At 41.0% G+C, this 26,163-nt stretch overlaps 1 long non-coding RNA gene across 1 annotated transcript in view; it reads left to right on the forward strand.

Moving 5' to 3' along the window:
• The window catches only part of LOC145551872 (uncharacterized), a 30,028-nt gene extending 20,144 nt beyond the window's left edge, over window positions 1-9,884 (forward strand). The window contains exon 3 of the long non-coding RNA XR_014087730.1: window positions 8,969-9,884. This is a non-coding gene — a long non-coding RNA (uncharacterized LOC145551872). The remainder of the gene's footprint in view (window positions 1-8,968) is intronic.
• The last annotated feature ends 16,279 nt before the right edge of the window (window positions 9,885-26,163 follow it).

Consider the following 26,163-nt stretch of genomic DNA (forward strand, 5'->3'; position numbering starts at 1 on the left):
CTTTGCATGTTATTGTTTACGTATGGAGATTTAGCGCTTGTGCAAAACGTTGGGGGCAAAAGGACGAATCTTTTCCATCCTTGGTTGCTGTGGTAGAACAAATCCGTTAACTAAACCTGGAGATGTCGGTGTTATTCATTTAGTGCAACGATCCACAGCAAACGGAGAAACGACATGGAACAAACACTGGATTCAACTCAAATCGTATTCTTTTTTGCTCTGTGTGTCGTTACGCTACACACAGTCTTGTTCCCATAGCAACTGACTAACAATAATGCCACAAATTATCAGGATCCAACACCAAAAAACATTTCCCACACAAAGAACACGACGTTCAGCCCATTACAGTTTTATGTTTTCTGGTTTGATGTTTATTTTGCAATCATTAATTAGTGATCGCCTGAACACAGCGGTGGTTGACTGGCTAATTTAATCACCAGATTATTGATTACTTGTCAGAGTCGGTGGTGCGTGGGTCAACTTTTTTTTTCTTTTTTATTTAACCTAATCAAAACACACCTTATTCCACAGCACATCTACATGCTAATGTTGTCAAAGCCATTCACTCCTCCATAAATGAACCAAACTTTCTAGTCAAACAAGCCTGAGTTGGATGAAAGCTAAACAGGGCAGGTATGAATGCACTCTTGGCGCACACGCTAACCCCCCAGCTCTGGGTCTTTTACAAACCGTGGCCTCTGTTTTGTTGAAGTGAATTGTGGTGCAGTTCCAACGCAAACACTTTTTTCGCACCACAGCAGTCATGTGATCAACAACCGGATGTTACTACTGGCAGAAACGACAAATAAGACAACAGGAAGTTGTAAGAAGACGATGTAGCTGAATATTTTTTAATTACTTATTGCATGAACAAACTTATTCAAGTCTGATTTTGATTGTGCTTCTTGTTTAATGGAAACACCTCAATTGCATAATTGTGTTTTTTTTTACATTAGCAGAATATTGACAACATTTTGTGCACATTTGTAATGGAAACCCAGCTTTATTGGGCCACGACAGGTGAGGAGGGGAGCAGGTCTTTCAACTGGTTTCGATCATTTGACTCGGGGTAATGTGAAAGCAAACTGCAGCAGCTGGAAATGCAACATTTTGGTCCCCAATCGAAAGTGTGAAACTCTCAGTGTTGTCTTAAATTTTATAGCATAACTAGATACTTATTAGGATGTAGTTGGGCTGATATATACTTAATAAAGCAGTCAGTTACTTCATATAAATAAACCTTTGGGGGCCTTCAATTAGTTTCCCAATTTGCCTCAGTGTTGCCCTCCTGGTGCGGCGCAGACAAGCAGAAGTACAAAGCCTGCAACAAAGAAGAAGCAGCAGACGCATGTGGGGGGGAAAAACCGAAGCCAGCAGGAGGGAAACACGAAGCAGAGAAATATGGAGGGAGAGTTTGAGAAGAAGAGATGGAGAGTTTCCAGAGGAGGAGTGAGTAATGATGGGGAGTCCCTGCAGCGCTCACACAGAGAAACAACTGCGGCCCAACGCTAATAACACAAACAGACGTGTGCATGCGCCGATCCGCTCGCAATCCCACTTTCTATTGATGCTGCACAAAGTCATCAAGATGGATGACGCGAGGCGGATGAAACCGTGTATCTCTCTGTTCCTAATTATACCCTAACTGCTGTTCTGGTAAATCTAATTATTTAAAGATTTCCTTTCCTTTCTTGTAGGGAAATTTCCCCCCTTCGTTCTGAGCTGAGCAGCGACTAACGAACACACACATGCTTGTAAACACAGCCGCCTTGTGCTCCTCGTGGCGCTGCCTCTGCTCCGGCTGACGGCGGGCCCCAGATATACCGGTAATTTAATTAGGCCTAATAAAACGGCTGAGTGCAGCAATCAGCGACACATCACTGGCAGAATGAAGCGACTGCACGCGCATGTGTTTCTTAAAATGCCTAATAACATAATTACACACACAACGGCGCGTCTCGCCGCTGCTAAACAATGCAGGCAGAATGCTAATGGACATTTGTGCCGTTTTAATTGTTTTCCTGCGTCGCTCCTTCCCTCCCCCCTCCTCTCTAGTTTCTGTTCAAGACCGATGACAACAAGCGGAGCTCACAAATAAAGAGCGATAACTCGCAGACTTTGTTTTAATTACAGTGTAAACAACACAGCGGTTATTAAACTGCTCATCTGCTCCTTCAAATTAATCAGAAAATAAAATAAAACAAATGAAATTACTGGGAAATTCAAAGTAGATAATGTGAGCTTAAATTGCATTTAACTTGTAGTTTTTTATTAAGGATGTAATGTAATCAGCGGTAAACACTGGATTGTTTTAGCTTTTAATTACTTTTATGTTTTAGGTCCCGGGTTTGAATCCCCATCTGGAGACTCGCCAGTTGTTTTCTCTCCAGTTCAGCTTCATTGGCTGAGTTTCCATTCACCAAAGAATCGAGCAAATTGGAATTACGAAAATAAATTAGCTTAATGGAAACACACCAATTGAAAAAAAAAAAAAAAACAACATTTTTTGGGGTAAAATGTTTTCGCATTGGGATGAGGTGTTTTTTCATTTGCATCAAATTAGTGTATTTAATAAAAACTGCAGAGGTGGAAACACACGAGTCATGATCAACAACAGGATGTTACTACTGGCAGAAACGACGAAGAAGATGACAGGAAGTGTGAGGAGGATGATGGCGATGCATGTTTTTAATGACTTATTCACATGTGATTTTAATTGTTTCTTATTTAACAGAAGCAGCGCAATGTTGAAAAAATTGTGTTTTTTCAACATTGGCGGAATATTAATTAAGTTTGTAATGGAAATCCAGCTATTGTCATTGCACACCTACATAGTTTTATAAAACTTACACAATTTATGCCTAGTTTGTGATTAAGCTTCCTAATCTGCTGTCGCACTGATAGAAATGGGTCTAGATGTGTGGAAATGTCAGAGATTTTGATGTATTGTAGTCGTAGTTTCTCATCAATTGTGAGTTTTTACTTTCACACCAGTCCTGTTTAGTCCACTTTAATCAAACTATGGCTGAAAGCACAACATCTTCAGAGTAGCGATTAAACTAAAAACATTTACACATTAAAAGTTATAAGTATTTTTTTTAGGTGAAGAGGCATCCTTTACTTCAAATGGCCAAACATTCACCAGAGGAACGATGCTATTGCATTTTAGGCAATAAATGTTTTTCTTATTTAAATAATGAATTTAATCTTTTTTATATTTTCATATTTTAATGTGTTTCTAATAATGTATAAAAAAACTTGAATGGTTAACACATTTTTTATAGATCCAATTCACTGTCATAATAATTCCAGCTCTTAATCAAACTCCAGTTCATTTGCCTAGAAAGTCCAGTTCGCTTGGGGAGGTATGAATGCTAACCGAACTCTGATTTGGACCAAAAGAGCAAAATCTGGTCTGCCTACAAACCTCGGTCTCCGTTCTGGTGATGTGAACTCTGATGCGGTTTCAGTGCACGTGTGAACAATAAACGGACCAGAAATCACTCCAAAACCAGGAGGCAGACTACAGCACAGGGTATTCTGGGTAAATACAACCAAAGCAAACATGTTAGCTTAGCGCTAGTGGGAGACATATGGACGGAAATCTCTCTTTCTCAAATCCTGATCAAAAATGTCTTAACGAGAAAAACCAAACAACTGCATCCTTTTATATAAAGTCATGTGAATAATCCATTATGAAAGACATTTAGTTTTTAAATTCTTTAAAACGTTGCCTGGTTTGAGCCCCACATTTATATCTCTGTGGAATGAGTGAAACTTCATCATTTATTGACCATGTTGCCTGCATTCACATGAAAACCTCATCTTTTCATTAGTTTCTTCCTGTCGGTTGCTCTCTCCATCACTTTCTAACTTTTTTTATTTTCCCTCCTGCTTCCCTTTTTTTTCGTCCTTGAGCTGAAAATGGAGAGGTAGGCAGCGATGAGGAGACAGATATTGGTTTGACACTCTGTAACATCTTTTTGTGGGCAGCAAACACACTCAGAGGACGCTCTGCGTGTGTGTGTGCGTGTGTGTGTGTGTGTGTGTGTCGGTGCGTTTTGTGTGTTGATGAAAAACTCAGTGAGCTGGCTCAAGGTTGCTGTTGCTTATGAAACTGGTGAACTATCTGGCAGATTTCAATGAACATAAATGAACATGTGAACAACAGAGAGAGGAAAGAAAGTGATGTGGAGGGCTTTCGGTTGCTAGGCAACATCGCTAACCTTGATCTGCGCGTCTAGCTTTTACTACAAGAAAGCAAAGGTGTTTTTACACCCTGCTAAGCTTTATTATACCAGCCTCACTAATTACTAAGTACACACTGTATCAGTTTTCATTAATAGATACTAGGAATAGCTATTTGAAATCTAAATTATTATGAAAACCAAGTATTTTGGGGCCCTAATGGGGTTAGAATCTGTTTTGACCTGTTGTAAATTACCAAAATGTTGCTTTCAGTTTTATCAGGGAGTTATATTCTTTGAGTTTGTGCTTTTTCTATTACTAAATGTGTGGAGCAAAACAGAATGATTTGATTTAAAAGCTCTATAACAACTCGGTAAGTTAGAATATCACTAAATAATTCAATCAAAAAGATTCAACATGATGGAGAATTTCAAGTATTTCTGCTAATTTCTAACAGTCATATTTATTTCTTTATCATAAGGAGAAATTTAAACTGAAACAAGCAACTCATAAACCAAGTTTAGTTCTAGTCCAAGTTTGTAACTAGAACTAAACTAAAACTTTTGCTGTAGTAAATGTTTTAGGGCCCCCTGTCACTTTAAATCAAGATAAGCTTCTGACCAAACCTCTCAACTCAACGTTTTACACTCACACTTGAAAATAGCTGCAAACAGACGCACAAATATGCAACCGTACATCTTTGAAAAGCAGAAGTAGAGCCTTCTGCACAGCCATCAAGAATGCTGCAAGTGGTTCCTGAATGGTAAGTCAACAACAAAACATGCAGCGGTAAAACCAGCTGGAACTCCAGTTGGGTTGCTAGGTGATGGCTGGAACTCTGGTGGGGTTGCTAGGAGACGGGCGGAACTCTACTGGGGTTGCTAGGTGACGGGTGGAACTCTACTGGGGTTGCTGGGTGACGGGTAGAACTCTACTGGGGTTGCTAGGCAACGGCGCAACTTGACTTAACAACTGGGAGGTTTTTGAACTGTCTCATTTTCCAGACACTTAAAAACATTAGCTTATTGTCAAAAAACCAACTGGTTGTTTTTTTTTAAAGCACTTAGATTTTTTTTTTATAATCAGTAGAAACTCAAATGGAGTTATAAAAACGTGGATAATGTGATTTTTACATAATAGGCCCCCTTTAACCTCCATTCATATTTTCTTCGTCTTTCCTGATTTTCCTTCTTTGAGACCATTTTGTGTGAGAGGTCGTCTGTTTTTGCCATTTTTGAAATACCCCGATTCTTTAACGATGTTTTTCCCTGCACGTGAAGCTGTGTTTCCTCTGCTGCTGCTGAAACAAATTGATCAACTCCAGAAAACGGTTAACTCGATGCAGCACCATGTTGTTCCTGAAACTTTGATCCCTTTCTCCGCACATCTTGCTTTAGTCCTCAGGTTTCCCATCAGTTTGCCTCACTTGCAGCAGACTTTCGATCCTCTAATCGCACCATTCCTCTTACATCTGTTTCTCCACCGTCCATCCGTCTCCCTCATGCCTTCTTTCTTCCTCTTCTCCCAGTTGGTTATTAATGGTTTTAATTTAGTGAGAGGGAAGACCTTGGTGCCCAAAGAGCCGTCCTCCGCCTGCCCCCCAGTGTGTATTTGTGTGCGTGAGAGGAAAGGAAAAAGATGGAGGCCCCCCTGCTCGGGTCTGTGGAACCAAACGGCAATAACACTTTGTCTTCTTTAACCGAGCTTCTCCTTCAAGGTATCCCTCATCCTTCTTCTGTGGTTCTCTCCCAACTCTTTTTTTTCCTTTCCGTTTCGCTTCCCTTGATCCGTCTTACTCTTTGTGTTACTTCAGGACTTTATTAGGTTTGAGAAAAATGTGCTGTCTCCATGTTCACCTGCAGCTGGTTGCGATCGGCAGCCCCTGGGGTTGGCGCTTCCCTGTGAGCCGGCCCGTTCGAAAGGTTGCTTGTTATTACTTGTGGTGCCATCTGCGTTGCATGGCAACCATTGATGCAGTGTTGTTTGCACCGTGTATCCCTGAGAGGTCACTTGTCAAATAGGGTTTGGGGTTATAACTATCATTTCTTCTCAAAAATATCTGTTAAAGAAATGATCCGGCTGTGCAGGGAGAATGTCGGGTTTTTTTTTTTTTAGCGTCGTGTTGAAGATCTTTTTGCCATTTGATGTATTTTTCTCCATTGGGGCACAAACTGCGATGACTTTTGGTAATATTCCACACAGGCAAGAAAAAACTTAGAGATTTTAGTGACAACTCCTAAAACCTTCAGGGCAGGGATGTCCAAAGTGTGGCCCGGGGGCCATTTCTGGTCCTTGAAATGATTGTGTGCGGCCCCGGACATGTTAAGAATGGTAAAAATTTCATTGAAAATATGTGCCATTACTAAAACTAACGGTAGAATATGATTCTAAAACAGCGGAAAAATTCTACCAGAGGAATCCAAGTCAATGGAAGAAAGCCTAAACTGTGTGGAAGGCGAGATTTTAATCGATCAGAATTGGACTGGAGTGCCCAGTCAGAATTGGACTGGGCAAGGAACGGCTTGGGAATCCCTCATGTTAGTGGAAGTATAGAATAAATATAATGTGCTAGAAGATGTTTTACTTTCAGATAACCCAGCGTAAATGATCATTTTATTTTAGGTGCCAAGATGCAGTTAGTCGGTGTGGGGTGCAGCGCTGCTCACCGCCTCATCACCTTCATATCACACAGACATGGATCTGGGTGCCGTTGTCATTCTATGTATTTTACCATAACAACATTTTGTTATTATTGACTTAAACCACAACCTCCTGTTTCTGGCAGAAAAGTTATTTATAAGTTAGTATTATTTTAAAAGTACAAACACATTTTCACTAGAAGCTAGACTAAAAATACTTGGTAAGTTTTTTTGTTTTTGCGGTGCTGACATTAACATCGGTTCAGTTTTGACCACTTGATGTGTTGTTTTTTACTCTCAGGCTGATTTAATGTGAAACGGCTTCATTCAGGCTGCAGTTCGTCCCGCCTGCATCTAAATACTTTCATCATTTCCAGTCTGCAGAGAACAATGGAAACGTAAACCGAGCATCGGCTTGTTTCTGTTTCATCATTTTTACGTTTTTTTCTCAGAAGTCACCTTTTCGAATCGTTCTTCCCTTTTCCCTTTTTGCCAATTACTGCGAATCGGTGCAAGATGACCACCCAGGTCTCAGATCTTTGTCACTAATCCCCACCCAGGCACAAAGCCGCCCCCCCGAGAGGAAACACATGCACACGCAGAGGAGCTCAGCATTAATATTTTACTAATATGACAGTTGGAGATGATGTGATTTGATGCGTGTGTGTGTACGCATGTACGTGTGACGTGCACCCATCACTTTTAATGAGGGCAGGCGAGGCATATGGAGAGGAAGTGCAGTTTCCCACAGCCTTTTATTTTCCTTTTTTCAGCGCAAGTGCTGGCTTGCATATGTGTGGAACAATAGCAATGAAGGATGAAGGGGTGTGTGTGTGTGTGTGTGTGTGTGTGTGTGTGTGTGTGTGAGAGAGAGAGTGAGAGGTGGAGATCAAAAAGACAGATGGGTAAAGTCAAGCATTTCATAACTGAAGCTCAGACTTCTGTTCTCGTCTATTTGCAGCATTATTTACAGTAACGGTCCAAGAGGAGCGATCACTGATGTACGGAAAGTCATCGATGCACACAATCAGTGACAGAACTGAGCGAGCAGGCAGAACATCAGCTTTCTGCTGTTAGACAGAGATGTGAAGAGAACAGCAAAAAGTATCTGTCCAATAAATTACACCAACTAAAAATAAAAAAAAGTATTTAGTAGAAATTCTACTCAAGTTCAGAGTAAATGGATCAAAATATAAAGTCAGGTGAAAATGTTGGTATTTTAAGGATGAAAATGAAAATAAGTCAAACTTATGAAACTTTAACTGCAGGTGTCTGGTAAATCTTTGGTTTAAACATTTTTGATTTTCATTTGGTGGGTAGAAAATCCAGAAATTGTACTCAAGTGAGAGTAGAAATACTTTATAATAAAATTACTCAAATAAAAGCAAGAAGTACAAAATACTTATTAAAGTACATTTCAAAAAAGTTACTCCAGTAAATGTAACTACTGCAACTTTGCTGGTAACGATGCATAAAAACCCTTCAGATCACATCTAAAAACTAAAATTTGAACACTTTTATCCAATGACTGATGAAACAACTTTAATTTATTTTTTTAAATGATACATTTTTATAACATTTCACAGTGCTGGAGAATCAACTTGCTGGAGAATAACCAGCAAATTGATTCTCCAGCAAAATTAGTTAATGTGTCGGATGTTTGTCAAACATTCAGTCTTTTTAAAACTTTCCGTTATTCCTCTGATTATAGACATGGGAAAGTTTGATCCGGTTAATCTTGAGGAATAAATCAGAAAAACGGCAGCAAGTTGAACTAGACCAGCTTCTCCTGGACTTTATGTTCATATCGCTGCAATCGATGGGCTGTTGGCGTTCAGCAGAAAGCAGCGGATTGCTTATTAATAAAAACGAAGAGCGATAAAAACCAATGAAACAATAAAGAGACGCAATAACAGAATAAGAGTGTTTTTAATGGAGGGAGAAAAGAGCGACAGAAGTGGCCGGACTGAAGGCCAGACGCTGAAACAAAATTAGAGTCTATGGTGCAGCTAAATGTCAGAGTGTGTGTGTGTGTGTGTGTGTGTGTGTGTGTGTGTGTGTGTGTGTGTGTGTGTGTGTGTGTGTGTGTGTGTGTGTGTGACCGTGGACATGCGAGCTCTAAACTCCTCTTACCCCTGCAGACACACACACGCTCCCACCTCATTAGCAGCGGGACATGACATTTCAGGACCGTTCTGGCCGGCCGATGGCAGAGGAGGAAGAGGAGGAGGAGGAGGAAGAAGATGACAGAATCTTTAATAATTCCTCGTTTTGATCCGGTTCAGACTCTCCTGCCGTCAAAAGTAGCAGAAAGTCCCTCTAAACCGACAACAAATTAAGGGGAAAAGATTCCCACATCATCAACAAACACAGTTTTTTTTTTGTTTTTTTAACATTATGTAATGCAAAATAAGTGACAGATTTACACTAAACAACCTAATCCCCAAAGTAAATAAATACAAATATCAGAAAAACAAAAAGAAAGTTTCAGCATCATTCTCTTAATTTCCTTCATGCTCTAAGAAACTCAGTCAGCAGTGACCTTATTTCTTCAAAGCAAACAGATTTACTGTTGATTCGCCGTTTCAAGTTGTCTGTTTTTGTCAGTTTAGTTTAGAACCTGATTAAAACAGGAATATCTTTACAAATAAAGGTAAACGACTCCATTTCTGATCCAATGATTCAGTCAAACTTAAAGTTTATTAGCACCAGCCCTGTTCAGTCCGCTTTAATCTAGAACGTGAGTCAAACCTGAGGCCTGAGGGCCAAATCCGGCCCGCCAAGAGGTTTTATGTGGCCCTGTGGAGACGCCTACACAGTAAAAATGCCAGTGTTGAATTAACACCCAAAAGTGTCTATATGTGTCCAAGTCAGCTGGTGTTAAATTTAACAATACAGAGTCACATTAACATTTACAACGGTGCTGGTGTTAAAATATATTAAAGTAACACCAGTGTAGTGTTGATCACAAAATATAATTAAAAAAGAAAATAATTAACCCACAAGGTGTCAAAATCAATCAAATCCAGTGGAAAACATTCAAAACAATACACAGAAATTTTCTTAAACTCATTTCAGTATTATAGACCAATGTTAATTTAACAAAAAAATGGGTGTCTGTCTTTTAACACTTTTAAAAGTGTTACTTTAACACCTGCTGACTTGAACACATAGACACTTTTGGGTGTTAATTTAATACTGACATTTTTAAGTGTGTACAGGGCCACAGAATATTCTAGATAATACTCTAGATAACAGAACATTCTAGATAATTCTTGTATTTTTATTGCTGTTTTCTGCATTAACTCCTTGTCATTTCATCATAGAGCATCATTTGTATTTGATGAAAGGTAACTTATTCTGGATTAACCCGGTGCTTTTTGGAGATGCAATAATCCAGCTCAAGGGGACCGGATCCCCGTCAACCTGACATTTCTTGCAGGTTTTTTAATGTTCAGACGGAGTATTTGTACAGCCATGGCCAAAAGTTTTGAGAATGACACAAATATTATATTTTCACATGATCTGCTGCCCTCTGGTTTTCATGTGTGTATGTCAGATGTTTTCATCACATACAGAAATACAATTGCAATCATATTATGAGTAACAAAAGCTTTTACTGACAGTTAGAATGAGTTAATGCAGAAAGTCAATATTTGCAGTGTTGACTCCTCTTCTTCAGGACCTCTGCGATTCTCCCTGGCATGCTCTCAATCAACTTCTGGACCAAATCCTGACTGATAGCCATCCATTCTTCACAATCAATGCTTGCATTTTGTCAGAATTCCTAGGTTTTTGTTTGTCCACTCGTCCCTTGATGATTGACCACAAGTTTTCAATGGGATTAAGATCTGGGGAGTTTCCAGGCCATGGACCCAAAATCTCTATGTTTTGTTCCCTGAGCCAGTTAGTTATCAGCTTTGCTTTATGGCAAGGTGCTGCATCATGCTGGAAAAGGCTTTGTTCATCACCAAACTGCTCTTGGACGGTTGGGAGAAGTTGCTCTCGGAGGACATTCTGGTACCATTCTTTATTCATGGCTGTGTTTTTAGGCCAGACTGTGACAGAGCCGACTCCCTCGACTGAGAAGCAACGCCACACATGAATGGTTTCAGGATGCTTTACAGTTGGCATGAGACCAGACTGGTGGTAGCGCTCACCTCGTCTTCTCCCAACAAGCTGTTTTCCAGATGTCCCAAACAATCAGAAAGGGGATTCATCAGAGAAAATGACTTTACCCCAGTCCTCAGCAGTCCACTCCCTGTACCGTTTGCAGAATATCAGTCTGTCCCTGATGTTTTTCCTGGAGAGAAGTGGCTTCTTTGCTGCCCTCCTTGAGACCAGGCCTTGCTAAAAGAATCTCCGCCTCACCAGATGCACTCACACCTGCCTGCTGCCATTCCAGAGCAAGCTCTGCACTGCTGGTAGCCCGATCCCGCAGCTGAAACACTTTTAAGAGACGGTCCTGGCGCTTGCTGGTATTTCTTGGGCGCCCTGGAGCCTTTTTGGCAACAATGGAGCCTTGAAGTTCTTGATGATGCCATAGATTGAGGTGCAATCTTTCTAGCTGCTCTTCCCTGTTAGGCCATTTTTGTGCAGTGCAATGATGACTGCATGTGCTTCTTTAGAGGTAACCATGGTTCACAGAAGAGAAACTGATGCCAAGCACCAGCCTCTTTTTAAAGTGTCCAGTGGTGTCATTCTTACTTAATCCTGACAGATTGACCTCCAGCCCTGTCCTCATCAACACCCACACCTGTGTTAATGGAGCAATCACTGAAACGATGTTAGTTGGTCCTTTTAAGGCTGCAATGAAGTTGAAATGTGTTTTGGGGGATAAAGTTCATTTTCTAGGCAAATATTGATTTTGCAATTAATTGCTGTTAAGCTGATCACTCTTTATAACATTCTGGAGAATATGCAAATTGCCATTATAAAAACTGAAGCAGTAGACTTTGTAAAAATTAACATTTGAATCATTGTCAAAACTTTTGGCCGTGACTGTATTTCTGTCTGTAAGCTGCGACGAGCGCCTGCAGAGCTGCCGGTGCAGCCGGGAACGCCGCTGCTGGTTAGGCGGCGCGTTAATGTCAGCGAGCTGATTGGTCGATCGGGTCATTTGGATGCTTCTGAGAGAAACCCAGGAGGCTCCATGAATCACCGGCTCAAATCAGACGAGCTTCCTGATTCACCCATCTGAGGCTGCAGAGAAACCTGAAAGTATTCACACCCCGCTGAACGTCTCCACATTTTATCAGGTTGAATTCACACATTTTAGCTTCATGGGATTTTAGGCAACGGAGAAACTGAAATATGAATTTGGCTGGAAATTATACATGGGTTTCATAATTTTTTACAAATAAAATTCTGTATCTAAATTTGTATCTTCATGTGGAAAAAGTGGCTGCACAGTGGCGCAGTTGGTAGAGCTGTTGCCTTGCAGCAAGAAGGTTCTGGGTTCGATTCCCGGCCCCGGTCTTTCTGCGTGGAGTTTGCATGTTCTCCCTGTGCATGGTGGGTTTTCTCCAGGTACTCCGGTTTCCTCCCACAGTCCAAAAACATGACTGTCAGGTTAATTGGAAATGAATGAAATGAAAACATAGTCAGAACATCAACTTCTAAATTGAAAATCTGATAAAAACTTAAATGATGAATAAAAAAGGTCAGTTTGGGATTAATAAAAACACATAATTAAGGAATTTTAAGAGCCTTTCTAAGTTCAGCTTACCAACAGAAACAGCAGGAACATCTGCAGACGTTCATGTTTTTATATTTTACAGCAGATTTGCTTCATCTTCTGCATTCAGTTTGAGCCAGGATGTCATTAGTGCCATTTCCTGTGTGAATTATAAAAACAGGTGATTATTTCCCACTTTTACATCCTGGATATGAATTAAAATAAAATAAAACATCTATACAGATATATATTGTATTTTTGCTCACTTTTCCGCCCACTTCCTGGTTTCCATTAGCATATATTTGCCATCTGTTTCCAAGCATTCGGCCTTTTTCCGCTCTGCCGTCCGTAACTCGCGGCGCCGCGGCTACCCAGGTGTTCGGGTTTAACAGAATCATTTCAGCCTTTCCAGGAGCTTTCATCGACTCTGAATGAAGTTTGCCGCTGCGTCAGAGTTTGATAGAGATATGTTAACTCATCTCCTCCTCCTTTCTTCATCCATCCCTCCGTTTCTATTCTTCCGCGCTGCAGCAGATGATTCTTTTAATGGAAAATTCAAACAGACCAGCCCCTCCTCCTCACCTCATTTCCCACCTTGTCTCCCCTTTCTGCGCTCTTCTTTTCTCTGCCTCCATCTTTCTCACCTGCCAAAATATCACAAAGCGTTTTCTGGTCTGTGTTTTGCTGTCGGAGACGCTGATCGATACGGTGGAAAGGCCAGGCAGGCGAGGAAACGGCAGCAGCAGCACTGATCCTGATGGCTGTACTCCTGTCTTAAATCATCCAAGTTTCTGGCTTTGTTGGTTTATAACTTCCTCAGAACAAAACAATGTGCTGAAGCGGTGTTTTGTGCAGGTTTAAAAACTTTTTAAATATATTTGGAACATATTTTCTGCGCTGTTTCGGATCCACCAAACATTCTTTTGGCAGATATTTTATTTGATTAAATTTGCAGCCAGATTTCTGCAGATGGCCGTAAAACGAGTCCCTGGTGCCCGGATTCTTACATCGTTTCTCAAAAAAATTAAAATAATAATAATAAGTGGACGGATGAAATTTAAAATGGAAAAGCTGGATAATCTTCATAAACTTAATCTGAAAACCTGAAAAAAATCCATCAAAAACATCAACAATTAAATAAAATCTTAATAGTTACGTCATTGCTAAAGAACAGTAAACTTTACTGATTGTATAGTTTTTATTTGCCCTTTTATACATATTAGTCACCATATTATAATTTCTATATTTTTTCTAGATTTTAAAAAAATTATCTATTTTCTTTTTACCTGCTCCAGTAACACCTTTATATATTTAAATGTAATTGTTTTTCAGTATTTATTCTGTGTACTCTAATATTTTTGCTGCCATTTTTTGTGAAAAAACAATAAAGTAAGTCTGTAATTAATTCAAACCAGGACCTAGTAAGTATTAATAATAATAATGGATGTCTTTGGGATTGTTTTTTATACTTTTTAAAGTTGATTGCCTTAAAGAATAAAGTTAAACAGAGAATTTATTTAGACGTATGTTTTGTGTTTTTAATTTTATGCAACATTTTTCTGTTTTTTTTTTTTTTTTAAAAAACACTGAAAATGACTGTTAAATAATATTTAAATATTTGTTTGGAAGATGCTTATTTCAGACAACATCAGTGTGTTGAAAAACTACACTAGGGTTGATTTGTAGTAATCGATTAATCGTTAACTGGACCATACAGAGAAGGCCATTAGCAAAATGTACATATTGTTTGTACATATTTGACTTAATTACTTCTGATTGTGTTGGTCGTTGAGCAAATTGCCCTTTTTTTGAATTTCAATACTCAAATAAATGATTGCTAAAGTTGACGATTATTTCCATTATCGATTAATCTCGAATAATCGTTGCAGCTTAATGCTGAAGTTTGCAAAATGTAAAACAGCTGAAGTGTTTGTATGTTTCAGAACATGAATATTAGAGGATTTCTGCAAGCAGAGTTCTGCTGCGGTTCTGCTTTTGCGGTTTCTGCCATCACCAGAACCGAAGACAGAACCTTAAATTTCTCTGCAGATGAACCCAGAATAGTAATAAATTGAATTTTCCCCAAACAAAAGCAGCCAGAGGTGAGTTGCAGAGCTTATCCTGCGAGGTCAGGGTGTGCTAACCTCCTTCACCAATGAGTGTTTCTGCGGAGGAAACGAAACTGTGCTGGAAAATAAAACGAACAGGAGCTAAACATCCTGCTGGCTGCGAAGCAAAACAGAGACGGGCGGCTCTGATGAGACGAGATGTTCCACTCTTCATGAACCTTGACCTTCAGGTGAAAGAGCGGGAGTTCATCAGACTGAAGCAGTGAAACGTAAAATACATGAAAGCTCAGAGGAAACCAGGGGAAGTGTGTTTTTATCTTTATATTTAAGTTTTACAGGATAATTTTCTGCTAATTAAGTTGTTGGCACCAGAACAAATGCTTTGTTTTCCTGTTAGCTTTTATATAAAATCCTTCAGAAATTGTAATTACTGCTTTACATGATCACTGTAAAGCCATATTGTGTCGTGTAAAATCTGTACTGTTTAAGTATCTGAGTTTCAGTTGTAAAATCTTTGCACTGATCTGTTGCAAGGTTACCGTTTGTTTCTTTTCTTTAGATCCAGCAGATGGACTCTCCTCATTAAAACCAGCTGAATCTCCAGTCTCTTACTGTTTGAGTGGAACATCTCTGCAGCTCTGTTGTTCGTGCCAACATCCTCACCGCAGCAGCAGCAGCAGCGCTGCTGATCAATCTGGTCTCAATCACCTGTTCAGCCGAGCGTGCGTCGTTATCTGGGTTTGCTTTAGATGACATTGTTTTCTTAACTCAGACTGTGTGTTTTAAAAGTGTATTTCCATCCAGAAAGACAAGAAAACAAGAATATTAAGGTGCATCTTCCCATGAAAGCGTATTGCTTTTGCAGTGGAAAATAAGTCTTTCAACACCATCACGTGATATTTTCCAGATTATTCAGCGGTGTGCTTTAAAAACAACCCAAGCGCTTAAAAAACACCAGTCAGGTGTTTCTCTTGGGCAATAAATTAATGTTTTTTGTGTCTGAATTAGAATGTAAAGTCACACATCACTAGCCACTCCCCGTTACCTAGCAACTGCAGCTGTGTTCCGCCCGTTACCTAGCAACCCAAGCTGAGCTCTAGCACATTTGGTCAGCTGGTTTTACCGCCGTGTGCGCCGTACAATGCTACACAAGTTGAACGTTTTTTGCTTTTGTAACTCAGAAAATATTCCAAGGGTTTTTTTTTTTACTTTTCAAACTCTGAATTTTTCTTTTTCCTAAAAATTGTCTGAGAATAATTTCAACATTTCATTTTTTTCTAACATATTTACGCCTCCTTTTCAGTTTTTTTCCATATTCAATGGTCCTAATGCCATCATAGAAGTGAGCCGTTTCAAAAACCTGCGGAGTGTAACGTCACAAATCAGGAGCTGCTTGTTGCCTAGCAACCACAGTGATGTCCAGCACATTACCTAGCAACCAAAACTGAGCTCCAGCATGTTTGGTCAGCTGGTTTTACCACATTATGTGCTGCACAAGGGCTGCTGGAAAACACAAGTGTTTTGACGTTGGCTTACCAGAAACCACTTGCTGCATTCTTGTTGGCTGTGTACAGGAGGCTCCACTTATGCTTTTCAAAGATGTACGGTTGTATAATTGCGCATCTATTTGTACCAATTTTCACATGCGAGTGTAAACATTGAGCCAGCGGGTGTAACCAGCAGCAAATAATTGAATTTAAAGCATCCTAATAAGTAATAGTACAATAACCGTTTTAAATATAGTGACCTGCTTTAAGCTCGATCTTTATTGTTTGGGTCATTTCAATCAGATCCATCTTAAAGTTGGAGAAAGAAAGGACACATTTTCTGTGAAATGGGTTCCAACAGCAACCAAATAACCATCAGTAGTTAAAGTTAATCACAGTAGAATGACCTCTTGGATTAATTAACAACAACAACACACTTTGAGCAGATGATAATGACGTTGTGCTGATGGTGTGGAGTTGGCAGTTTCCTGACCACAGAGCCACGTGACGCATTAGCGGGTTCAGAAAGCTCATGTTCCACAGGATGGAGAACATCAGCATAATAACGCAGCATTCCTGATGCGATTGTGAGTTTTGATAAGGTCAGCCTCTTCAGGAAAGTGGCATTTCTCCTCCGCTGAGCCACAACAAAGTCCAGACTGTCAGTGATGTTGAAGAGGCATGACTCCTCACGCATTTAGGGGTGGAAAAAGCAATTAGTGTCCATTACTGGGAAGTCGGGATATTAACTTTGGAACCTGTGGCTGCAGAGCAGCAATCGGTGATCTGCATGAAAACAGGTCATGATGTATTCGAGAGGGTGGGTTAGCTACTTATGCTAACCCTAAAACATTAATCATGAATACAGTTTCTGCTAACGCTACAGCGCTAAACCAAAATGGTATTTAATGGAAGCTAATGCTAACACTAGCCTTGAAAGTCTACATCCTTGAGCACCAATTTAATTTTGTACATGCACAGCCCTTAGACATTGTTGTAATGACTTGTTCTCTATGCCCATGTTTTATTTTGTTCCTGTATCAGGGGCGGAGCTATAGGCCCCGAACCGGGCCGGATGGGGGCCCGGGTCTGGAGGTGCCAGGGAGGGAGGAATGGTTTCAAGTCGCTTAAATGTCTGATTATAGATGGAAAAAGTGCGCCCTCACCTGTTGAGAAAGGTGTATTTAATGTTAAAGTCAACAGTTTCAGTTTCGTTTCTAACCCCCCCAAGGGGCCCGGTGATTCGTTAGGGGCCCGGTAATTGGCCCGCCCCCCGGCCCGACGCTGACTTGTTCCGCTAGTGTCCTGTATGTTTCTGGTTTGAAATAGTTATTGGAAAAGAGACAGACATGAAGAGAGGAAACAGGAACGGCTGCATAGACTTACCCCTCTTCAAAATAAGAGCATGTAAATGTCTAATTTATAACAGTTGGTAACCAAAACTTCAACACACACAACAAACTTACTCATTTTTAAATAAAATATTTAAAATATTTAGCTAAATTCAACCATGAGTCAATATTTTATTTAATCAAATATTTTGATTACTCCGTTACTAAAACAATCTGTTTTGTGAACGTCTACAGAGACCAGATGTTTTAACAAAATACCACGATCCTTCTGTAGGTTCTGAAAAAACACAAAATATCAAAACTTACATGATTTTTTCCTTCATTTCTGTTTTTCTTTTTTTTGTCATATTCATCTTGTGGTAAAGCAGAGGAGTGAAACAGAAATGAGACGTTAAACAGAGGTGGATGCGCTCTCTGCCAACACCATGGCAACACGTGGATGTTACCTTGAAACAAACGGAGAAGCTGCTGTTTGCGTTTCTCCAAGCAAGCTGAGGCATTCTGGTTATTCAGAACCATTTACTGCGTCTTCCCGACCCTCTTACTTCTCCACATTTTTGGTTTGGATCTTTTTATGTTTGGTTGTTAATCAGGGTTTGAAGGATTTGCTGTAACTCCCGTCACGCCCTGCAGCTTTTAGATCAGTGGTGTCAAACTCATTTTTATTTTGGGCCGAATCAAAAATCTGAATGTTCTTAAAGGGCCGGTTGCACCAGAATCTATTGATAAAACCAATAAAACTGTTAAAATATCAATAAATAGCTGTTCCTCCGGGGTTTGAGATTATTTTAGTGTTTATTTTTGCAATCAAAATGACAGATTTTGTGGTGAATATTAAGAAATATTTGTAATTGTTATTTTACAGTATTTACGCTAATGTATTATGTTAAATGTGACTCTTTATCACTCGCTGTATCAGTTACGGATTTAATGTTTTTGACCAATTTTGAGAAAATTTGCAGTAAAATCAGGGAAAAAAATGTGGAAATTTGTTGATTTTGTGTGATTTTTGCAGATTTGTGAAAAACTGGAAGGACTTATTGATGTAATTTGGAGTCCAGAGGGCCACATAAAAAGCTACGGCGGGCCAGATTTGGCCCCCGGGCCTTGAGTTTGACACCTCTGTTTTAGATCCTCCAGAATAAAAAAAAAAAACTTCAACAGGCTGAAAATTAAAATGTGTATCTAAAGTGTCAAAGTATTTACTGATAAAATATTGACAGAAACGGCAATAACCAAACATTCCTTCATAGAAATGTAATTATAGACACTGGACATTTGAACGAACCGAATACAAACAGTGATTTAATCAACTCATTGAGTAGATTTGCATTGATAAAATCTTCACTAATGTCCTGGATGGAAAAAGATGAGTGGGATCCTGACAGCAGACATGAGTGACCGTCTTCCTGTTTCATTTTTCGTTGAAGAGGTTTTTACCTCTGTGAAAATAAATATAAACGTAAAAAAAGATGCTTGAGAAAACAGAACTGGGATATTTTACATGAACATGATGTAAACAAGGTTGTATTACTCTTTCATGATGATGCTGCAAAGATTTTACAGGGTTTTATTGTTGTTTTTCAAAATATGTTTCTGATAAACTATGGATGGTGATATTAAGAAAAATTACAAAAACAGAAATGTTACTTAAATTAAGAACAAAATAGACTGAAGAGAAATATAAAATAAGTTAGTATAGATTAGGTTTGTGCGCTGCTGATGTCTGAAGAAATGCACCACTCAGAGTTACAACCAGAGGCAGGAGGAGGGTCTTAGCGCTGTTAATCATGCTTGTGTCTGTGCTGCTAAATGTGCTAATGGTGGAGAAACAACTTACAAGAAAACTGTTTATCCGCCCATGCTAACAAGCCTTAGCATTCACAACAGGCTCTGCTATCAGGAAGAAGCAGTAGCATAGCAGAGAGCAGCGCGTACACAAGCTTGATTTCTAGTTCGAAGTGGGAGCATTCGATGTCTTCAATGTTTTTAATGTTTTTATCTTTAGTTTTTATTTATTCATTTCTTTTTATTTCTCTTTCTCAAAATCTCTTTCTCTTTCTCACTGTTTATTTAATGTCCCATGCTGTTTTTATTTTAATTATGTAAAGCACTTTGAAATGCCTTGCTGCTGAAATGTGCTATACAAATAAAATTTGATTGATTCATTCATCCATTCCACCCCGCCCTCCCACAGATTATCTGTCTCTTACCCTCCTGTCACAAAAAGTGACAGTTTTAGCAAATAAAAAACAAATAAGTCGCCTGCTGCAGCTTTAACCGGGGGGCCTTGGCCCCTTTAGCCAGTCCTAGCTCCGCCCCTGTTCTGAATGTCACATTAAAACACCCGGATCGCCGTCGTTCAGTCTGAATTAGACGTTTTCATGCAGAACTGAAAGCACGAGCAGAAACTCATCCGTCTGTTGATTAGGTCACAAATAGTCTTTAATGGCACCACTCCGGCGTTTCTCTGCAGCTCACAAATAGACAGAGGCAGGTTAACGAATGGGCATAATTACCTGCACTGATCAATAAGACTTTAAATGAAACACACTCATCACTGAGCCCCTCTTTCCTGCATTAGTGGCTGACAGAAAGCTGAAGCGCCTTCAGAGGGTTTTAACCGAAAAAGAAAGAGGAGACGTGTTCGTACCTGGAGTGTTGCGCTGTGAGCCTCAGGTCTTCTCGCCTGAAGGTGTTTGAGTCTGTGGCAGTTAATGAAACACACCTGGATCTAAACCTCACAAGCTGTTTCAGTTCTTTGAATTCCAACATCAACAGAATCGATTGTAATCGGTGAAAGTCTGCCCAACATGTTTTCACACCTTCACAGGTGTTTCCTCCCAAATCTGTATGAGCTTTAGATCTTTTCTAGTTCCAGGTTTCAATGATTTTTAATACGAGTTCTTGTTAAACTACTTTGAATTGTTTTGAATTTGTTAGAGCTGCACATTCAGGCTGTAATATCCATAACACCCAACTAATATTGAGTTAAACATAAATGACATAATTCATCTGGAGCATGCAGCTTTACAGCTTCTGATGGTTCAGCATAAATCCACTGTAAATGTAAACAGTTGTATAAAAATGAAGATTTAAATAAACCCACTGAAATCCAAAAACTGCATTTCCATTACAAATGTCCACAGAATTTTGTTGGTATTCAGCTAAAGTGGAAAAAAAATATACAGTTTTGTAATTTAAGTGTTTCTATTAAAAAGAAAACACAATTAAAATGACGTGAATATTTTTTTTCTCACGAAAAGTCATTACAAAACATCCTCCAACCACTTCCTGTTGTCCTCTTTGTCATTTTCGCCAGTAGTAACATCCTGCTGTTGATCACAAATACAAAAATGTTGATACGACTGAAAACATTTTATCAAAGAACAAGAGTTTTTCAAAATATGAAGGTAATTTATTTTTAAAATGTCAAATTGATGAAATGCAGCTGCTGAAATCCACATCCGCACTGGTTGGAGAGGTTCTCATATTTTTTTCATTGTTCTGGAAATAATAAAAAATAACTAGATATCGAAACAATGTCAAAACATTGTTAGAAAAACTAGGATTTATGACCTGGATTAAAAAATTTTAAAAATCAAATGGGTCAACAGAGACAGAAGGTGGAGATGGGAGAGAAGATCAGGCGTAAAACAGACGAAGGTGACATCACAGGAAGAGCAGAAAAACGAGGAGAAAAACAGATCGAAAGACGGAGAAGAGAAAAGAAAAACAGGCTGAGAGGGACAGACACCAGGACAGAGAGCTGGAGGCAAACTCAGCATGAACAGCAGAGAGAAGCAGATTGAAAGATGCTTAGAGGGGAAAATAGAAGAAATAAAAGAAAAAAGGAGAAACTGGCAACCAAATTTTAAAATTTCATTGGTGTTCAGTTACATTCAGCCTTGGGGCTTCTGGGGTCTTGAGGGTTTCTGGGGTTTTGGGGGTCTCAAGGGTTTCTGGGGGTCCTGGGGGCTTCTTGGGTCCTGGTGCTTTCTGGGGCTTTGGGGGTCCTGGCAGCTTCTGGGGGTTTTGGGGGTCCCGATGGTTTCTGGGGGTCCTGGGGGTTTCTGGGGTTTTGGGGGTCCTGGGGGTTTCTGGGGTCCTTGGTGTCTTGGGGGTGTCTGGAGGTTCCCGAGGGTTTCTGGGGGTCCTAGGGGTTTCTGGGGTCCTGGGGGTTTCTAGGGCTTCTGGGGGTTTCTGAGGTCCTGGGGGTTTCTAGGGCTTCTGGAGGTTTCTGGGGGTCCTGGGGTTTCTAGGGTCCTGGGGGTTTTTAGGCCTTCTGGAGGTTTCTAGGGCTTCTGGGGGTTTCTAGGGCTTCTGGGGGTTTCTGGGTTCCTGGGGGTTTCTAGGGCTTCTGGAGGTTTCTGAGGGTCCTGGGGTTTCTGAGGTCCTGGGGGTTTTTAGGGCTTCTGGAGGTTTCTAGGGCTTCTGGAGGTTTCTGAGGGTCCTGGGGTTTCTGAGGTCCTGGGGGTTTTTAGGGCTTCTGGGGGTTTCTAGGGCTTCTGGGGGTTTCTGGGTTCCTGGGGGTTTCTAGGGTTTCTGGGGGTTCGGGGAGTTTCTGGGATCCTGGGGGTCTTTGGGGTTTTGGGGCTTCAGGGGTTCTGGGGGTTTCTTGGGGTCTTGGGGGTTCTTGGGGGTGTCTGGAGGTTCCCAAGGGTTTCTGGGGGTCCAGGAGCTTCTGAAAGTTTGTATTGCAAGGTGGGGATGGGGGCTTTATATTGGGGGGGGTATTTTCGCGGGGGGTTTGCTGGTTTGTTGTATTCTTTGTGAGCGGAGCCGAGGATCGGTGTGAATCAGAAAGATGGAAAAAATAAAACTCGCTGCAGAAAATGTGGAATTGGCTGTCAGAGCTCAGCTATCTTTATTACTTTTCTATGAAGCTGTTTGAAACGGACAAAAGGAGAGTGTGTTTTTGGTGTGTGTGGGTCCAGCCACCCAAGGCTGCCAGGAGACGTGCCTGTGTGTGTGTGTGTATTCTCTGAACACACACACAGAGGCGCGGCGCTCCTGCTTGGGGTCCTTTCATGGCGTCCCGAGGCTCAGCCTTCGGCGAACATGAGAGCAGACCAAGGCCAGCGGCTGAATGCGAAACTCACAAACACGTCCACGTCTTCCTACGCCTCCTCTCCTCTCCGCATCCTCCCCTCCCCAACGTTTCTCCTCTCCTGCTTCCCCGATTCTGCAGCACCACAGTAGGCTTTAAACTCACTTTCTGTCTGGAGTTTGAGCAAGAGCTGTGCAAAAGTCTTAAATCAAACGCCTTCATTCTTTTGTGCATTGATTCCCACCAGCTGGATTTTAATCTTGTAAAGCTCAAAGTTCTTTGATCTCCTTCAAAAACATCCACAGATTTCTGCGGATAATTAGGAGTTACATTCAACAAAACAGACCATAAATCGTTAAATGGCCAATGGATGGAGGGATGGATGGATGGATGGATGGATGGATGGATGGAGGGATGGTTCGTCTGATGCACAAATTGAACAAAAGATGGATGGATGATAAATGGATCCATCCATTCATTCATTCATTCATTCATTCATTCATTCATTTTCTCCAGAGCTTCCAACTAGTTCCAGCTGAGCTGAAGGAAAACACATTTTCACCGAATCTCACAGAGCCGACCGACACCAAGCCTCTCAAACCAAGATTAGGTTCTGATTCACACGCACACACACCTGGTTCTGATTCACACACAAACACCTGGTTCTGATTCACACACACACTCCTGGTTCTGATTCACACACACACACACACACACACACACACACACACACACACACACACACACACACACACACACACACACACACACACACACACACACACGCACACACACACACTCCTGGTTCTGATTCACACACACTCCTGGTTCTGATTCACACACACACACACACACACACACACACACACACACACACACACACACACACACACACACACACACTCCTGGTTCTGATTCACACACACACTCCTGGTTCTGATTCACACACACACCTGGTTCTGATTCACACACACTCCTGGTTCTGATTCACACACACTCTCCTGGTTCTGATTCACACACACACACACACACACACACACACACACACACACACACACACACACTCCTGGTTCTGATTCACACACACTCCTGGTTCTGATTCACACACACACACACACACACACACACACACACACACACACACACACACACACTCCTGGTTCTGATTCACACACACACTCCTGGTTCTGATTCACACACACACTCCTGGTTCTGATTCACACACACTCCTGTCTCGCAGGTCTTATCTGAGCCGCCTCTCCTCAGATCCCCCGCGCTCTGAAAGCGGCTCTGATAAGTGAGCGCTAAGCAGGAGGCGATGAGGAGATGGCCGAGGTTTAATGAAGAGACAGATAAGGTGGAGACGATGAAAAGGAAAGGAGGGAGGAAGGAAGGAAGTGGAGGAGGAGAACGTGTGTGTGTGTGTGTGTGTGTGTGTGTGTGTGTGTGTGTGTGTGTGTGTGTGTGCTGTGTCCATGGCAGCGGCGGACACACACTGAGGAGGCAGATTGGAGAAGGGCGACGCAGAGCACATCCACTCTTCACCCAGAAGTGGAGAGGAGGAGGGGGGCCAAGATAACGGCGAGGACGAAAGTGAGACGGCTGTGTGTGTCTGACGGGATCAGTTAAACCATCGCTGTGTTTTCCTCCACACACACACACACACACTCACACACACACACACTCACCCGGTGATCAATCGCCACTTAGCACAACACAACCCTCTCAGTGTGTTTTTGAAGCCCATTACCAGCTGGGAGGAGACTGAAAGCTGCTCTATTCGCCTGTTTGTCCTCGACTCTCTGCCACGTTGCCTCCTTGTCATTGTTAATATTACAATTTATTAATTGAGAAATGAGAATATTTAACTTAAAAATCTGCAAAAAGAGCAAACAAATGCAATTTAACCTCCTTCTTTTGGAAGTTAAGTAGGTCAGTGGTTTTGTTTTAGCCCCATCAGTGTATTTCCTGCAACAAACATCAGAGTGAATTTGGTTTGTAAAATAATTTCTGAAGTCCACAAACACCTGAAGCCCCGTTTAAAAACACATGTAACTTCCTATTATTATGCTCCAATCACCAAATATTCCTTAAAACTCATTAAAACATCAGAAAATGTGGATGTTAGCTTATGCAAGTTTAGCTCTAGAGCAGAAATTAACATCGATATTTTCCTTATTTCTGCTGTTTGGGCTTCAGCCAATCAGTGCAGAGGGAAACGAATGCCACTCCCGGATTGGCTGCTTTGCAAATACCAGCCAAAGATGTGACTGGAATACTTTGAGTAAATGAAGAATCAGGACAAATATTTAATTATTTATGTTTGTCACAGGGTGCATTCATCGTCAGACCAACGTAAAGCCCCGTTAAATCGGCTTTAATCCAACTCCTGTCCGTTTGCCCAGAAGGTCCGGTTCGTTTGGGGAGGTGTGAATGTGAGACCTACAGAAGTGGACTGTGTTTCACCTAAATCTGTGTTCTGGCACTGTTTGAATGCACCAAACGGACCGCAGGACGCTCCAAAAGCAGTGGACAACAGCGCAGAGCATTCTGGGTAAGTAAAACCAAAACAAACGCGTTAGCCTAGCGCTAACAGGAGAAATGGGTCGTAAGCTTTTACCAAAGACAAAAGAAAAATCGTACAATCTGACGCCACTCCGTTTTTGTTCATATTTTGTGAAAAAGGAAGTTGCGCTCAGTGTCGTCTTCAGATATTTTTGTGACTTTTCCTCCGGTGGTTGTTGGTGCGGCGCCCCCACAGGCGAGGAGGGGAACGGGTTTTTTAAACGGTTTGGTTGCTTTGACTCAGTGCAGTGTGAAAGCGAACCGCAGCAGCTGAATGTTGCAGTTTTGGTCCTGAATCGAACCAAGACTACCAGACTAAGTTGTGAAAACAGCCTAAATCCAAGTTAGACTGGACACAAAAAGAAAAGAGATACTCCCTTTTTGTGTTTTTAACTTGTTTTTCTCCATCTCCTCTTTATTTGCAGCTTCCATATTTACCTTAAAGGCCTGCATTGTATTAACTGCAGTCAGGCTGAAATATGTGTTGCTGGTGAGGTTCCCTGTTAGGAATCCGCTAATGATCCTGTGGGAAAATGGAACTGAGTGGGAAGGTTAATAGAGTGGTGACATACATTAGCCTTTTAGTAAATGTCCAGAGAGGTAATTTAGTCCCTCAGAGAAAATGTGGAAGGTGAGCCGAGGTCGCAGAGCGGAGAACTGGAGATCCTGTCCTGGTCTGGTTTCACCTGAGGACAAAAGTCTCATCACACAGAGACTGAACCGTATGGATAATCTGCTGATCTTTGTCAATGAAGTTAGTAGTTTTGTTTCTGGAACAAGAAGAAAAGCAGCTTCCTAACAGCTGAATGGACCCGATGAAGGCCGACTGGACCAGACCTTCGCTCAGTTCTGGGTCGGTTTTTATGCTCTTGTCTCTGGTTTTCTGTAAGATTTACATTCGCTAAACCATTTCTGTGTTGGTTCTTGGATGACTATCCTGCTGAAGGACAAACCATTTTCAGATTTTAGCAAACAAAGTTCTTTTGGACTTTGGGAAATCCAGACCCAGAAAGATGTGAGCGAATGAGTGTTTGAGTTTTAGCTTTGAAAAACGGCTAAGCTGAAAATTAGCTCTGCTATTAGCAGTGTTGGTTTGCATGACTGTCCTGTCCTGAAAGCCTCCAGCAACCTGCAAG

Source organism: Poecilia reticulata, chromosome 6 (genome assembly GCF_904066995.2).
Source record: "Poecilia reticulata chromosome 6, P_reticulata-male-v2, whole genome shotgun sequence".
Lineage (NCBI taxonomy): Eukaryota > Metazoa > Chordata > Actinopteri > Cyprinodontiformes > Poeciliidae > Poecilia > Poecilia reticulata.